This window comes from Equus caballus, chromosome 7 (assembly GCF_041296265.1).
Source record: "Equus caballus isolate H_3958 breed thoroughbred chromosome 7, TB-T2T, whole genome shotgun sequence".
NCBI lineage: Eukaryota > Metazoa > Chordata > Mammalia > Perissodactyla > Equidae > Equus > Equus caballus.
The window spans coordinates 95,019,819-95,036,663 of NC_091690.1; positions in this window are offsets into that span (position 1 = coordinate 95,019,819).

The following is a 16,845-nucleotide window of genomic DNA, read 5'->3' on the forward strand; positions in this document are numbered from 1 at the left end:
TCATCACAACTCCTAATGTTATCACAAATTTAGGATAAGGAGACTGAATCAGAGAAGTTAAGTAACTTGCCTTAAGTTACACAGTAAGTAAGTGAGAGAGGTCATTCACGTCAACTTTCTCTACCACTGGCCATGTTGAACACCAAAGACGAAAGTTTTGAAAAATCGTTACATGCATATAATATTCCACTCACCATGCATGTTTCCTGCTTTCAAAGTATTCTGTGTAAGATATTTTCCAAAATGTTTTTACTATTGAAATAGATTATTGTTATAAAACTTTTACAAATAATAGTAAAGACTCAGAGATATGAGGTGAGTTGCACAAGGAAATCTAGCTGGAAAGAATTGGAGTTAAGATCCAGGAATCCTGAGTTTCGGTCTGTGTTTTTTTTCCACTAAGACACTTTGTTGCCAGTTTGCAAAAGTTTCATAAATATATCATCAAGCTCAACAAACAATATTTCAGAATAGGATAGCTTAAAAGTCCTCATACAAATAGTATTAAAATTTTTGAAAATACTTAGACGTATAATATATTCAGAGTGAAGTTATTTATTTCAAAAATAGTAAGCCAGGCATGAATTTTTTATCTCAGGAATAATAAATCTGTTTCATATTTTATGTAGTATAGACAGTAAAGTCTATGTAAAAAAAATTGACAAGGTATTTAAAAAAGATCTTAGAAAAATTATTTATTCGAAGGACCCTAACACATCATGATGATGAACAAGTCTTCAAAATAAGTCCATGCATTCACATTTTTCTTAAAAGTTAATATATATGAGAGAGAAACTGAGAAGTTGAAACATAATGTTTATGGGAAATTAAATGTGGAATAAAAGCTGAGATGTTTGATAATAGCAGAATTCATATGTTGCCGTACATATAACACCTTGAATATAACTCTTGAGAGATGATAACATGAGGAACAATTTCACGAAGTATAGCTAACAAAGATGTATAATTCTGCAATAAAACTGATCATTTAAGTGAAGAAGAATATAGCTTTGTTCTGAAAACCGCGTATTTAATTTCAACAAATGTGGTGTCTGAAAATAGGCACAGCTGGAAATTCTCAATGAAAATGTTATTAATTAAAAATGGAGAGGTAAGTAATCATACTTTATTACAAAATGGCAAATAGAAGGATGGACTTTTCTAAAAGATTCTTTACTTTTAAGAAAAGCTCAAAAATAAAGTTCAGAAAATTGCTTAGGGAGTTTCAGATGAAGCAGAGGGGCTGAGCAGTTTGCTAATTTCCCTCCAAAATAAAGTTCTTTATATCATTCTTGTTGAACACATCATAGTAAGGCTACTATGAAACTGTTACCGCTTTTAGATTATTCATTCATTTATACATAAAAATACAGAAGTCGTCAGAAAATGCATTGGATTCTTGAAAGGGTCTGGAGCCGTGCTCCTGCTGTTGCTGCAGCTGGAAAAGACTCAAAGATGCAATGAGACTTTAAATAATATCATAGAAAAGCACATTTCAGCATGAAAATCCTGAAGACTTCTTAAGAGTAAGCATGTTAGCACGGAAAGCGTGTCACATTGGGTCAAATCAAGGTGCCATTCTGCTTATATTTCTGCCTCTTGTAGTGGCCACAGGAAACATCAGAAATGAGCTTAGGAAACTCCATACCGTCAGCTTCAAATGTGTGCCCGACAGACTCCTAAACTCAATAACGGAGCCGTTAATCAATTATTCCACAAACAACTCTTGGTCATTCACTATGTGTGTTTAAGCTACTATATTAAATGCCGTTGATGAGAGGGGATAAATTAAGAAGGAAGGAGAATTTAACGATGAATCAAACAGGGTTTCTTCCTTCAAGAAGCTCATTTAGTAGAAGTGGATGTCAGACTTGTATTTATAATGTCACTTGAAATATAAAAATAGAATAAAATTGGAAAAATTTTCAGAAATAGTGAAATTCCTAAAGGAATTATGGTATAGCTATGTGAATAAGTGATATGGAATTTTTAAAAGTATGTCTAAAATAAATTTTAACAAAATATGATTTATTTCTTATAAAATGCTAACCGATTGTATGATTTCTGCAAATTACTTAATTTCTCTGTGCTTAAGTTTGCACATGTGGAAAATGAAGATGGTAATAGTTTATACCCTATATAAGTTTTGAGAGGTTTAGGTAATTTCGTGTGAGTAGTATTTTTCACAGCACATACTAAGGAATCAGTAAATATCCTTTGTTTTTATGTTACTCATAATCCTATAAAACTTCTGTGAAAATAAAATCATGTTTTTACCTTACTCTTATAATCTTATAAAATTTCCATGACAAACAAGCATTACTTTTATGATATGAAGAAAAATATCCAAATTTGATGTTTTTGAGGGGTCTTACATCTTAGGAGCAGGAACATAAAACAAATTATTGTTACTATAAATCCATCTTTAAAAAATGGGAAAAAACCTAGAAGTTTAAAAAGTAGTAACAATGTATACATTTTCATCTATTTTAAGGTTGAAATTTAAAATATATTCTCCACTTCGAACCAAGAAAATAATCAAGGTGTGAAGAAGCTGGGGAAGGTGTGATCTTCTATATGGCTCAAATAATAAAAGGGGGTGATCTACACAACTTTCTCAGTGCTGCTGTGATAAGATTTGGGATTTTAACAGATCATCGATGGGACTAGGCAATGTGGACAGCAGCGCTGAGGAGGAAGGGAAAAGTGGTTCTGCAGTGGATAGGAATTTTGTCCCAGTTGTAAAGCCTGGCTCCAGCTGGCAGTCCAATGCTTACAGTATGTAGTGGGTGTGGCAAGTTTAGGCATGTTTGGGTGGGCAACTATGTGGGGAAGTTGGGAAGATAAGAGATTAAAGCAGCTGTAGGACATGGCTTTATAGGTAACATGAAATAGTAGAAGTCAATGAGCATCATTGTCATTTTAGCTCCCTGATTATTGAGATCAGGGAGAGAGAGAGAATATAAGTGGAAAGAATATTGTATTTTCCCTAGGGGAGAAACTGGAAAAGTGCTAGATGGGGTTTCTCAAGTGTTCAAGGAAGCAAATGGGCATTAAGTAATAAGCCCAAATCCTGATAAGAAACATATATATTAATCTACAAAAATGAGGAAACATTTGGTACTACAGATGATGAAAACTGTGGGAAGAAAGCATGTAGGGGATCCTGCCCCTGTGGCTGAACAGAGGCATCCAATGAAACTCCCAGTGATGTAGGTGTTTTGGCAGCAAGGGCCAGTGGTTGGTGGGAAGGATCATGATATACATTCTGAATTTGTCAGGTTTGACTTAGGAAGAGAATGAGTGAGTGTCTAACAGTGATATTCAATAGTGCATTTAGCCATGTGGAGTTAGAGGAGGCAAAGTGAGAGGAAGCCAGATCTTTAATGACCTCATTGACCCCATTCTGTATTTTGGTCAAGATCTGGACCATAATTTTAGAATCAAAATTTGGTTGTGGAGTTGCAGATAACTTGAATACAGTAGTGCGTCACTTCCGTGAGAAGGCACTTTGTTTTTTCTTCTATTGTTTCTTTGTTTTTCAATATTTTTCCTTAAATTAAAAATTAGAATATCTACATTCCCTCATATAGAACAAATGACTAGCGCTCCAAGCTCAAATTTCTTATGTATAACTGAAGTCTAGTTTTAAAAGGGATATCTAAACTCTTACAGTGATGGGGATTGAAATTTTCAGCATACACATGGCTAATGATAAAATATGAGAACATGAGTTTCATATAATGTTCATTAAAATGAGTATGATTCCTTGATAAAAAGCCTTTAAGGATGGCTCAAACCCAATAAGAAAAAAGCAGCCTTGCATGTGTTCATCAGAAGGTGACCACTGCAGAACAATTTCCTCTTTCATTCAATTTTTTATTTACTTTTTAAAAACTCATCAGGGGCTGGCCTGGTGGTGCAGCGGTTAAGTTCAAATGTTCTGCCTTTGCAGCCTGGGGTTCGCTGGTTTGGATCCCAGGTGTGGACATTGCACGGCACTCCTTCACACACTCCCGTCCCCAAAGAAATTGGATCCCAAATTCCATATGCTGACATAAAACAAAGCTTTATACATATACACATTTTCTACTCATTTGTTTCAAAAGAAGTTTCTTGAAAGCCTATCATGGTCCATGTCATGTGTTAGATACTGAGAGGCATTTGGATACGTCTTTGAAAGAAACTTCCTTTGCTCATACCTGAATGGAGAGGCACAATTAACTGCATAATAAACTAGTATTTCTTAGCAAATAGTAGTTGTACCAAATTATAACATACTTTTATATGTATACCATACTTGTAATGCTCACAATCTTTCATGTATCAAAAATTCAGCTCAGCCTTTAGACAAAAGTATAAATATCAACCTTTTCTCTCCCTCCTAATTTAGGCAACTGGATACATATGAGAATTGGCTCCACATAGTGTTTTAGAGACAGACTCTTGGTTTGAATTTGCAAGTTTGCAGTGTTGGTCAAGACACAAAGGCTCTGTCCTTTGTTTGTTTGTTTGTTTTTCATTTATAGAGTGAAGATAAAAATGGAGCTGAAATTCTAAAGTTATCGTTAAGTATTAAATTAGTTAATTTATTAATAGAGCTTAGAGCAGTATTTTGCATGCTAAATGCCCAGTGGGTGATAACTATTATTGTCACTAGGGATGGGAGGAGACTGGGTTATGTTTCACCTTCGCAGAAGATAGGACTTTGAAGAAACTTGTGAATCAGTCAGTTACATAGCATTTATAAAGGATCTATATCTATTTACAAAAGCAGATAAATACATAGCAAATAACTAAACAAGCAGGCAAACTAACAATTTGAAAATGGTCGTGTAAAAGGCATTAATAAGTCTATAAGTGTTGGTTGCAATATTAAAAAGAAATGTAGACTGCATAACCTGAAATTTAAGGAGACTCTCCCTCAGCCAACCAAATGGCAGAGAAGCAGTTCGCAGACAATTGAACCTGGTGATTGAGGAAAAACGTTTCCCACCTAAAGAGAATTTTAACCAGCTGGCTACAAAAAGCGATGTCTTCTGGAAATTTAATTCACTGTTTACTGGACATTCCAAGTTGACAGAACAAAATGAATTTAGGATATTGGGCCTGAAAGTCATAAATTAAGAGTTAGGTTTGAATGGGATACAGAGTATATGGACTGAACAAAGGAAATTAAAGGCTAAGAGGCTGGGTTAGAACCAGACTACAAAGGACTTGGTACCACGGCTTCTGGGGAGTTAACCATAGTTCCCAAGTTGAGAGATTACAATGTGATTATTACATACGTTATATCAGGGGTCAGCACACTAATGTCTGTGGATCAAATCTGGTCTTCTCCTACTTCTATAAATAAAATTTTATTGGAGCACAGCCATGTCTATTTGTTTAAGATATTGTATGTGGCTTCTTTCAACAAGTTTCAAGAGATACTTATTGTCTGCCAAGCCTAAGATATTTATTATCAGGCCCTTTACAGAAAAAGTTTGCTGACAGATGAATTACATGGTGTGATGGTTAATTTTATGTGTCAACTTGGCTGGGCCATGAGGTGCCCAGATATTTGAATAAACATTACTCTGAGTGCTGCCGTAAGGGTGATTTTGGGTGAGCTTAACACTTAAATTAGTAGACTGAGTAATGTGCATTGCCCTCCATAAAATGGGTGGGCCTCATTCAATCAGTTAAAGGCCTGAATAGAACAAAAGGCTGACCCTTTCCTGAGTCAGAGTAAATTCTCCTGCCTGATGGTCTTTAAACTAGGACATCGGTTCTTCCTGGTTCTACAGCAGCCTGCCGGCCTGTGGACCTGAACTGAGAGAGCAGCTCCACACATTCTGAACTTGCCAGCCTCCACAATTGTGTGAGCCAATTTCTTATAATAAATCTCTTTATATATATTTATATATAGTATATATAACATATATATCATGTATAAAGAGATTATGAGGAATTTTTATAAGGAAATTAACATATTTATTTTCTATAGTATGTATGCAATACATAGTCATATATATAATATATAATCATATATATATCCTATTAGTTCTATTTCTCTGCATAACCTCTACTAACACACATGGTTAATTTTAAAAGGAGACAAACAGCAGTATGGTTGGGGAGATTGCAGTAAGACAAGCAATCAGAAGCAAAGGGCACAGGTGGGCCAGGGCAATAAACCCGATAATTGCTGATCTGAACATGAGCTAGATCTGAGGTGAATGCAACGGAATGCAGGAATAAATACAAGAAACTTGGGTTATCAAAGCATGTTTTCCTTTTCTTTTCTTTTCTTTTTTTTTCTGCTTTTTCTCCCTACCCCGCCCCCTCAGTACATAGTTGTATATTTTAGTTGTGGGTCCTCCTAGTTGTGGCATGTGGGATGCTGCCTCAACATGGCCTGATGAGGGGTGCCATGTCCGCACCCAGGATCCGAACCATTGAAACCCTGGGCCGCCATAGCAGAGGGTGCGAAGTTAACCACTTGGCCCCGGGGCCAGCCCCTAATTTTTTCCTTTAACTGTAGTGGAAAAGGCCTCACTTTGAAATGGAAGACTCAGCTAACTAACTGGTGACTTTTCCCATTTTCCCATGAGAACAAACAGAAAGGATTCTTGGAGATGCTAGCTCTTTAACCCAGGGCTCCCTTCTTTGTTATGTGAATAATAATGATGACTAAGCAGCATGGGTTGGTTTCTCACCATATTTTGAGCGTATGGTCGCCTAGGATGAATTTGATATTGCATTTCTGAAAGTTTACAGGGGCGTCACTTCTATTTTCTTGAACAGGAGAGAACAGCCCTTCTTCCACCTGCTCTCATTGCACCACCTGCATACATCACTTCCCACGGTCCCCTACGGACCTGGCGACGGCGCTCCTCTGCCTTCTCGAAAGCCTAACTGAAGGTCTGCAGATAAACGAGGCAGAAGGAAGAAGAGGGGGTGAGCAGAATTGTAAGGAAAGAGGCATTTCGTATTTTCCCAGTGGCCTGGAGTATTATTAAATGTGTCAAAGAAGGCACATCTACATTGTTTAAAAATAACTTTTGGGGGATAAATGGTATTTTCAAAATCAGGCTAGAAATGGTAAAAATACTTTGGGCCTGGAAAGAACCTGGGGAGAACGATGGCAATAACTATAAACATAATGCGATTTTATCTTCCTTAGAAGAAGAATGAATATTAAAAAGGCAATGGCTGGATATTATTATGTTGAATCTTTTGCACAACAGTGGATATAAAGAACTGAAAGATTTGAAAAGCTACTAAGGAGACATTTAGTTCACACCTCGCTATTTCTAGTGAGGACTGCACTGCAATCATTCAAACCAAATGCTGGTGTATACACTTATAAAACTGGGAGGCCGAGAATGGAGAGCTGAAGAATACCCATTACAGCCTGTTAGACTCGCTGATGTCTTATAATAAGCTTCACCTGGCTGAGAAGACTCGGGGGCAACGCATCTAAGTCAGTTCAGGAATAACAACCCTGTACAGGGAGTAGTGGGCAATGAAGAAGAGAGAACTAAAAGGGTTGAAACAGAGATATCTCCTTGGTAGGACTTGTCCTCAGCCCCTGGCTATACAGAGAGTCACCCCTTCTTCATATAAGTACAAATGCTCTGTCGGAAAACTTTTTTTTTCCAAAAATCACATTATAACAAAACGTTTTATGCTTTCTCTGCTGGATTTCACTCTGAGCTTTTCAAAAGCAGAGGATCACATCTTCAATACTTCACGGAACTGACACCTAGCAGGTACAAAATAAAAGTTTGTTGGAGACAAATAAATAATGCTATAGGTTTTATCTATTCAGAATGAGGAAGCGTCGGGCACAAAGGAGAAAAGCAGATGAATTTTGTTGTTTAGTTCTTTCCTAAGGATGCATATGTATTTTAATGGGGCACTATGACATCTTGAGGAAATAAGATCTTACATGCTCTTCAGCATTATATTTCTTTCTTTCTTTACCTTTCTCATGAAAATATTTGACCTTGTTTAACCTAGACCATTCTTTCTGCAACTTACGTCTATTTCCTTCTATTTGATTCTTTTAGAATGTAAAATATTTCAGCATAAATGACTAGAAGACGAAGCAGCAGGAGGAGGAAGAGCGGAAGGAAGGGGGAGGGCAAGGAGAAGGAGGAAAAAAGGAAGGGGTGGAGCAAGGAGAGGTGAGAGGCTGTGGTGACTAATTTTATGTGTCAACTTATTTGGGCTAAGGGGTGGCTAGATAGCTGGTAAAACTTTATTTCTGGGCATGGCTGTGAAGGTGTTTCCAGAAGAGATTAGCACTGAATTGATAGACTGAGTAAAGAAGATCGACTTCATGGACATGGCTGGGCATCCTCCAGTCTGTTCAATAGAATAAAGGATGGAGAAAGGCAGAATTGCTGTCTTTGCTTGAGCTGCGACATCCATCTTCTCCTGCCCTCGGACACCAGTGTTCCAAGTTCTCGGGCCTTTGGCCTCATAACTGGACTTACACCATTATCTCCACTGGTTCTCAGGCCTTCTGACTCGGACTGGACTGAATTACACCCCCGGCTTTCCTTATTCTCCAGCGTGCAGATGGTAGATTGTGAGACTTCTCAGCCTCCATAATCAGGTGGGCCAATTCCTACAATAAATCTCCTCTTATCTACATCTATTTATACCCTAATGGTTCTTTTTCTCTGGAGAGCCCTGACTAACATAGACAGGGACAGGAGAAGGAGAAAGGAGGAGAAAAGGAAAAAGCCTAGTTACTCGATTTGTAGAAGAGATGATTTCCTCAACACGTTCCTGAGTGACTAGCCCTAGAGTTTGGCTGCAAATAAGAAAAATCGTTTCACGTTGATAGAGTTTGGTCACTGCCGGTTCAAAGTCTTATCTTGTAGCTCTTCTATTTTTCTACTTAACAGCTGTTTTCTCTTTTGCAACTGGAAGTTGAAGTAAAACAGATGGATTTGTAGCCAGTGATTTTTCTCTCAGTCCATATCCCTTAAGTGTTGGCCCAGATGTTTCAGTATAAGGAAGACACCAGGGTATGGAGACAAGAACCTGCATTTTGTCGACAGAGACAACCAAATTCAAGTCCCATTTGTGCCATTTGCTATTGTATAATTTCTGTTAAGTAATTTAATATCTTTGATTATCAGATTCTTTATTAGTACAATGGAAAATTTAGCCTCTAAGATTGTTTGAAAATTCAATGAAATATTTATGCTTGAAACCTATTAGGTAACTCATAAATATTAATTATTTTCCCTAAGATGAATTTCAAATTTGAGTCATAAAAAGGTGTCTGAAGAAAGAGAAGATGAGGCCACATAGGCATAATCATTTTGAAAAATGAAGGCATAATTTATAGAAATATATTTTTGCTTTGGGAAATTGAAATTGACACAAAAGGGTAGAAATTTCAATAGAAGAGTCATCAAATAAATTGGTCTAGTTAGTGCCTCGACACTATGAAGCAATGACATAGTTTAAATCAAATATAGAGAATGTATATCCAGAAAAAGAAATGTATAGTAACAGAAAAAGTTCCAGGTACTTTAACTGATGAGATGCAGAAGCAATCCTCAGATTCTCTCATAATTTATCCCATCTACTAATATTTATTGATTGCCTTCTTTGTGCTGGGTAGATCTTGTTATGGATGTTTGGAAATCATCAGTGAACAGAAAGAGACAAAGGTCCTGATCTTACAGAATTTCAGTTTAGTTAATCAATATAGTTTATGATCAATATGGTTTTGATATCATGTTTAATCTTCAGTAAAGCATGTTAAATGGTCAATCGCTACTTATAAACATACTAAGATAAATATTTCAAAATTAATGACCAAAAAAATATTTCTTTTTATGCACTTGGCAGGATCCACACTTTTAGCAGTAAGCTAAAGTAAGTCAAAAACTATCTGTGAATTAGCTATATGCCAGGTATAACCTGGAGTAGGTGACACGAAGGCAAACACACTAAGACTCCTGGCTTAGAATGCTCCCAGGCCAGCCCAAAGGTCACACACACGAGGCAGAATTACAGCACACTGTGGTGAGTCCCAGAACGGGCTTGTTCATAAATGTTTTAGGAACACAGAAAAAATGCTTAATTGCATTAGAGACTCAAAAGCGTAGCCAAAGAAACAGTGAAATTTGAAATGAATCCATAAAAGATGACTAGAAATTCACTAGTTACAAAGAAATAGAGTCAAAATACTGAAGTTATTTGGAAAAGACTAGAATCATGAAAGGACCTAGGTATGTCTATAGAGTATGTAGAGGCTTGAGCACAACTGCACTAAAACCACAGTGATGCAGTCACATACCTTCACTGAACTGTATGAGTACCATGACTGTCACAAAAATAATGCTGTAACGTATGGACATATTGATATTGTCACACTGATGTTGATATACACTACTGGCAGTTCAAAACAAGATTTTACAAAACTAAGAATAAATCTTGTCAAAGTTACAAACAAATATAATAACTTCTGCCAATTTACATAGTAGTCTCAGTCCTAGAAAATTTAGTGTGTATTAAAATATACATAAGTGCTCTGTGTTTACATGTAAAACAGTCTTGGGTTAGGCTCAGATAATTAAAAATTGTTGTTTCGCCTGCATGTGGATCCAGTAGAGCATCAAAAGCACCAGAACACCGCTGCTAGTAACACAAAACGGTGCCACCACTTTGGAAAACATCTTGGCAATTTCTTAAGAAAATTAAATGTACACCTAGCAAATGGCTTCGCCATTCCATGCCTAAATATTTACCAAAGAGAAATGAAAGTAATGTTTACACAAATACTTGTACATAAATATGTAGAGCAGCTTAACTTGTAACAGCTAAAAACTAAAAACAACCCAAGTGTCCATCAACAGTGGAATAGATACACAAATTTGTGGGATATCCACATAACAGAATATTATCCGGCAATACAAAGAAGTTTACTACTGATTCATGTATGAAATGAATGAATCTCAAATGAATAAAGCTGAGTAAGAAAAGAGAGGCCAAAAAAAAAGAGAGAGAGAAAAGAATGCATTGCTCCGTGACTCCATTTATACATAGTTCTAGCAAATTATAGACTAATCCATAGTGATATAAAAGAGATTAGCTGTCGTCAAGGGAGAAGGCGAGAGGGTGGGAGAGAGGGTTTACAAACAGCATGGGGAAAGCTGTGAAGATGACAAATATGTTCTTTATCTTATGATGATAATTTCATAGGTATACACACATCAAAAGTCTAAAATCGTATAATTTAAATATGTATAGCTTATGATGCATTACTTATACTGCAATAAAGCTGAAAAACAGAACTTTAAGCTGTTTACGGCTGGAATAGCTGTAATATTCTACACAAACATTTTGATCAGAAAATAAAACAAGATCTGTGTATGTTCCCTTATTCCCTCTTTAATCTCCCTCTAGAACTGAATAGAGGGTTTATATCTCTGATCAGGCCCTACTCATTCCACTAAGTCAATAGCACATCCAAGGTCATACCAAGTCAGCCCTTTTATTCCTATAAATTTCAAATCATCTTCTATGTGGATCTTTGATCCTTCCATGCATGTTTGGGCAGGAACTTCTCAAATCCTTCTTTGGAAAAACTTCCTGAATAAGTAAATTGTGATATCCCAATTATTATCCAGATTCCATGTCTTGAAGTGTTCATATTTGCAGTATGAGTCAAATTCATTACAGGTTCTCTTTTTAGGAGCTCATGGTAACAGGGGTGTCAGATAAAATACAGGGTGTCTAGTTAAATTTGAATTTCAGATAAACAACAAATAATATTTTAAGTATGACCCCAAATTATTTATTGTTTATCTGAAATTTAAACTTAATTTGATGTTCTGTACATTTATTTGCTAAATCCGGCAACTTTTCCTGAGTTTACTGCAGTTGATTTTGGCAGAAAATAACAGAGAGACACTAGACATATGGATAAGGTGTGGGGTGGTTAGGATGCCCTTAAAATTCATTATTTTAATATATATATTACTAGACATTCTTGGTGAGTGAAGATGTATAAATGTAATTAAATTTATATATTAGATTTGTTTCCAGTACAATTACACACAATGACTATGTAGAAATTTTAGGGCATATTAGCTCTAAATGTTTAATATTTGCAAGATTAAAGTGATGTGAGAGAATGAAAGAATATCTATAAGCTTTGACTAATGAGTACATCATTTATTTTCCTCTGAGTGAGCAGAAATTAAAACTAGCTAAGTACGTCTGAGAAAGTGAATTAGGGCATAATCAAGGTAAAGAAATGAACAAATTTGAAAATGTAAGTCAAGCAGCTCATTTTCTCATAGTAGAAAAAAACTTTACTTTCTCAATGTGTGTACAGTAAGCCAAGTAGCTCATTTGTTTTTACCTTAACTTAATGTGTAAGAGGATAAGTATGCGACTGTAACTTCAGAATGTCTTTATAACTTCAAGAATTTTGAATCCTGGAAGCGATCTTCTTATTCCTTCTCTGATAGAGATAAACCAATCTTCCGAAGGAGAATATGAGGCAGTCTCCCTACCTCACATATTAACACAACTGCCTATTGACCTTAGAGAAGAAATGAACTAGAAATGAATACATTTATTCTCAGACTCAGCCACAAAGTGGCAGTGTTACCACGGGCAATTCCCTTGACCCACAGACAACCATATAGGTCAAGCAACAGTGCTGAATTAGATAATCCTTGCTGTTTTATTAGCCTTATGGCTTTGGAAGGACTCTAGCACAGCTCCATATAATCTATTAAATATGTGAAGGAAGGAAGGAAAGAAAGAAGGAAGGAATTATCTAGAAATTCACTTTATCTCAACTATTTAGAAATTAGGCGCTGAAATGTTATTTACTGCATCTTAAATGTCATCATCTCTGTCATGCAAAATCATTATTTTCTAACCTGGACAATTAACTATGAGAAAAGATTTTTGGCTGCAGGTGAAGGAATAACAGAGTTTACGCTCATTGGAATAGATTTCCCTGTTGATTTTGTGATAGGGTTTGGTTCCTTGAGACTGCACCTGTCCCGTTTCTTTCTTTACTTTTATTACTTTTATTTAATGCTTGTAACACCATGAGAATGGTACTAAGAAAACTGAGGAACAAGGAGAGAGAAATTAAGATGTGATTTTGTCATAGCCCTCAATCAAATAGGCACATTATATCACCATTGTCATAATCACCCAACTCTGAAGACTTACCAGCTAAAAGTTCTTATTTAAAGCAGTTACTTTTTATATGTAGAGAAACATTATTTTCTTCAATTGCTCTATACTCATTCATTTATACTATTGGGGTTATTTCTAATATTATGTGTGAGATGCCTGCATACAGATTAAGACTAAAGTTTATAAATATTTTTGCTAGTGTGGAAAGACTCAAAATATGCACACAACACAAATCTAAGCAAGTTTTGAATGCTAATATGTTCTAGAATATTTTAACTGACATTGATTGGAATTTTATCTGAAACAACTGGATTTTTCCGATACTGTTTTTGAGAAATGAGTAATCCCATAAACAAGCCCATCTGAATGCTTTCTATATTTTTCTGTGATGTGCCAAGAGAAATAATAAACAATAATTTTTATTTCCACAAATGGTGTACTTATAGTAAATCACTCAAGCCTAGAAATCAGGAAATCCCCACACATTCAAGTTCATAAAAAAAAAAAAAAAACTTAATGTAACGACTTAACCAAATATACTTTGAGTTGGAGACAAATGTAACACATTCATAGAATTATAAAGCTGCTTCACTCAAAATGATTGGACCAAATTAACCCCAAACTTTGCTCCTCCTTTAAAGTGAAACGAGCACTTGCAGTCAGGATGTACCTCCCAGTGCCTGCATGGAACTGGGTAGGGGGCTTTATATTTTACCAGTGACCAATCCCATAGCACTAACCCATTATTTTTCAGGAACTGAAAACGAGATTATCATGCCACACTTCTATTTTCATTTCATTAACTTAAAACACTACAGATTTAGTGTTTTCAGAGAAGGGGCAGATTTTTTTCCAAAAAAGGAAATATGGAGAAATATTAATTTATTCATACTTTCTCCTCTCCCATCTTTCTGCCATTTCGAATGGTAGAACAATGATACTCAAAACCTGAGTATACTTTTTACATTTACAAAGTCTTTCCATAGGTAGTATACGGTGTTGTTTCTATGATAAGCTCTGTGGTGTAGGTAAAGCAGATTTGGTTTCTGCAAGAAAAAAATCTGAAAATCCTGAATTATTTAGCAATTTGGAAGTGCTTCAGAGATAAATACGCAATCTTGGGCATGCACATACCTCAAATTCAACCCAGATCCATCCTCTCACACATACTCATGCACATGGGATTTTCAACTCAACTGAGCCTGCCAAGTCTTTTGGCCTGGTTCAGCCTCATTAGGGTATCCCAAAATAATTTCAAGACTGAAGGAGAGTTATCATCCCATATATCAGAAGATTTAATTTGGACTGAAGGACATAAAATAAAAAGCATACCAAACATAAGCATCAAATCTAGGTTCCTTAAGAAAATTTTCCATTTGTTTCATTCTTTCTTCAATCATTTATTCATTTACTCATCACTGAAATATTAGTGAATAATATGTGCTAGGTGCTGTTCTAAGCACTGTGCACATGAATAAATTTAAGATTTAGTCCCAGAATTGAGGAACTCGGAGCTTATTTGAAGAGACAGGTAAACAAATGTGATGTGATGAGGGTCATATTAGAGACACAGACAAAAAGACATGAAAGCACAGAAGTGACGGGCTCTGCCTCAGATTTCTCAGGAGCAGGAACAGTTACAGATTCAAGGTTACAGATATTTCTCATAGACAGAAGGACATTAAAAGGAGGAGAAACAATATGTAAGACTCTAGTTTATGAGTTCATCAAAGTGGAGGGAAGAGAGCAGACCAAAAAGTGAAGCTTAAAAGTCCATTTTAAAATATATTTTATACTATATTAAGGTGCTTAAGATTTTTTCCCAGTGGTAGTAGGAAATCCCTGAAAATTAAAGGTTATTATCAATTATGAAGTTTCAAAAATCACTCTTGCAAAAGACATCCAGGCTCTACTTCCCAAAGCCTCTCACGTTGTAAGATTCTTTCTCTTTAAGTTTCAAGTTTAAAAATATATCAGAATCCACTTTTAGCAAATGTTTTTACTCTATTATTTTCAAGACAAAGTTAACATTAATTATTTACTCATCTTATGCTAATAGTTTTATAGTGTTGATGAAACGTACAAAGTTTAAAACAGGTCCATGAAGTTCACTTTTTTTGTTTCTGTCTTTTTTTTGTTGTTTCGTTTTGTTTTTGTCCTTTTACTGTCTAAATTCCTTTCGCTCATTCTCTATTGTTAAGTCTTTAACAATCGATAGAGCTATTTAATGAGAAGAGTTTACATATAACTGTTCTTGCTTTAAAAATTATTTAAATATAGGGGCTGGCCCCGTGGCCTAGTGGTTAAGTTCGCGCGCTCCGCTGCAGGCAGCCCAGCCTTTTGTTGGTTTGAATCCTGGGTGCGGACATGGCACTGCTCATCAAGTCACGCTGAGGCAGCGTCCCACATACCACAACTAGAAGGACCCACAACGAAGAATATACAACTATGTACCAGGGGGCTTTGGGGAGAAAAAGGAAAAAATAAAATCTTTAAAAAAAAAAAAGGATCCTGTCTTTAAAAAAAAAAAAATTTAAATACAAATGCCCAGTGTGCCGCATTTATCTAACCTGCTCTTTTTGTCCAGTAAGTGGGCCTCTGGAAATAAGAAAAGATCAAGAAAGAGGAAGTTATGCAGCAAAAAACATTTCATCATTTTCCCCTTGCAATTCAAATGTCTGGGATGATTAATTGAAACCCAACTCTTTGCTATGTGCCTAGTTTCTATTGTGCTTGTGAATTCAACATTCTGCAAATGATAGAAGCTGATCCTACACTTTTCCTGATATGTAAAGTTCAGCTAATAGTTGACTTTGCCGCATTCTTTCAGCTAAAGGAAGAGTAATTTTATCACTTTATCAGATTGCCACAACTTTATTTGGGTGGCAGCTATGAATATTTCAGAAATAATAAAATTCGCACCATGATACAAGTTTGGGTAACCAACACTGTGGTTTAGAGACATTTGGCATCTTGCAAGAGAGAGTCATTTTCTACTGTGGCTGTCAGATGTCAGTGCAAAATGGCCATTAAGACAGTGACAGAGCTAGGAGTGCCTGGTTAGGTCCAAAAAAAATCACTTAGCAAGTGGGATCAAAGTTTTGAGAAAATTATACACCACTACCTGTTTAAAAAAGGCTTTTGGTTAAAAACATAAGATTATAACTCTTCATTTCAGCAAACTAGAAAGAGAAAAGTGGACTATATAGTCTGGAGGAAATGAAATGAAAAACTCCAGATCTTTACTATAATCAATAAGCAACGTGGTTCTCAATCTGTAGTATATAAAGAATAATCTGGGGTATTTATCGAAACCGCAGGTTCCTGGTCCCCACCCTAAGAGATTCTGATTCTGTAGATATGGACTATGGCCCATTAATCTGCATTTTTAGTAAAAATCTAAGTTTATGTTCACATCACACTACAAGAAACCGGTTAAGGGGTAGATGAAAAGACTGAGTCTTTGGGCCACAGAGCAGAGGCTTCAAACTGAATTAGCTGAGGCCAGGAAAGCAAATATTTTTTAAAACTAATATTAGTCTATTTCTATAATCAGTCTTTCTAGTGGAATTGAATAGTTTTTCTATCAATTATTTACTGTCATTTGCCAATCCTTACTTAACTAGCCCTAATCAATATAAAAAAAAGAAAAAGCTGACACAGTGC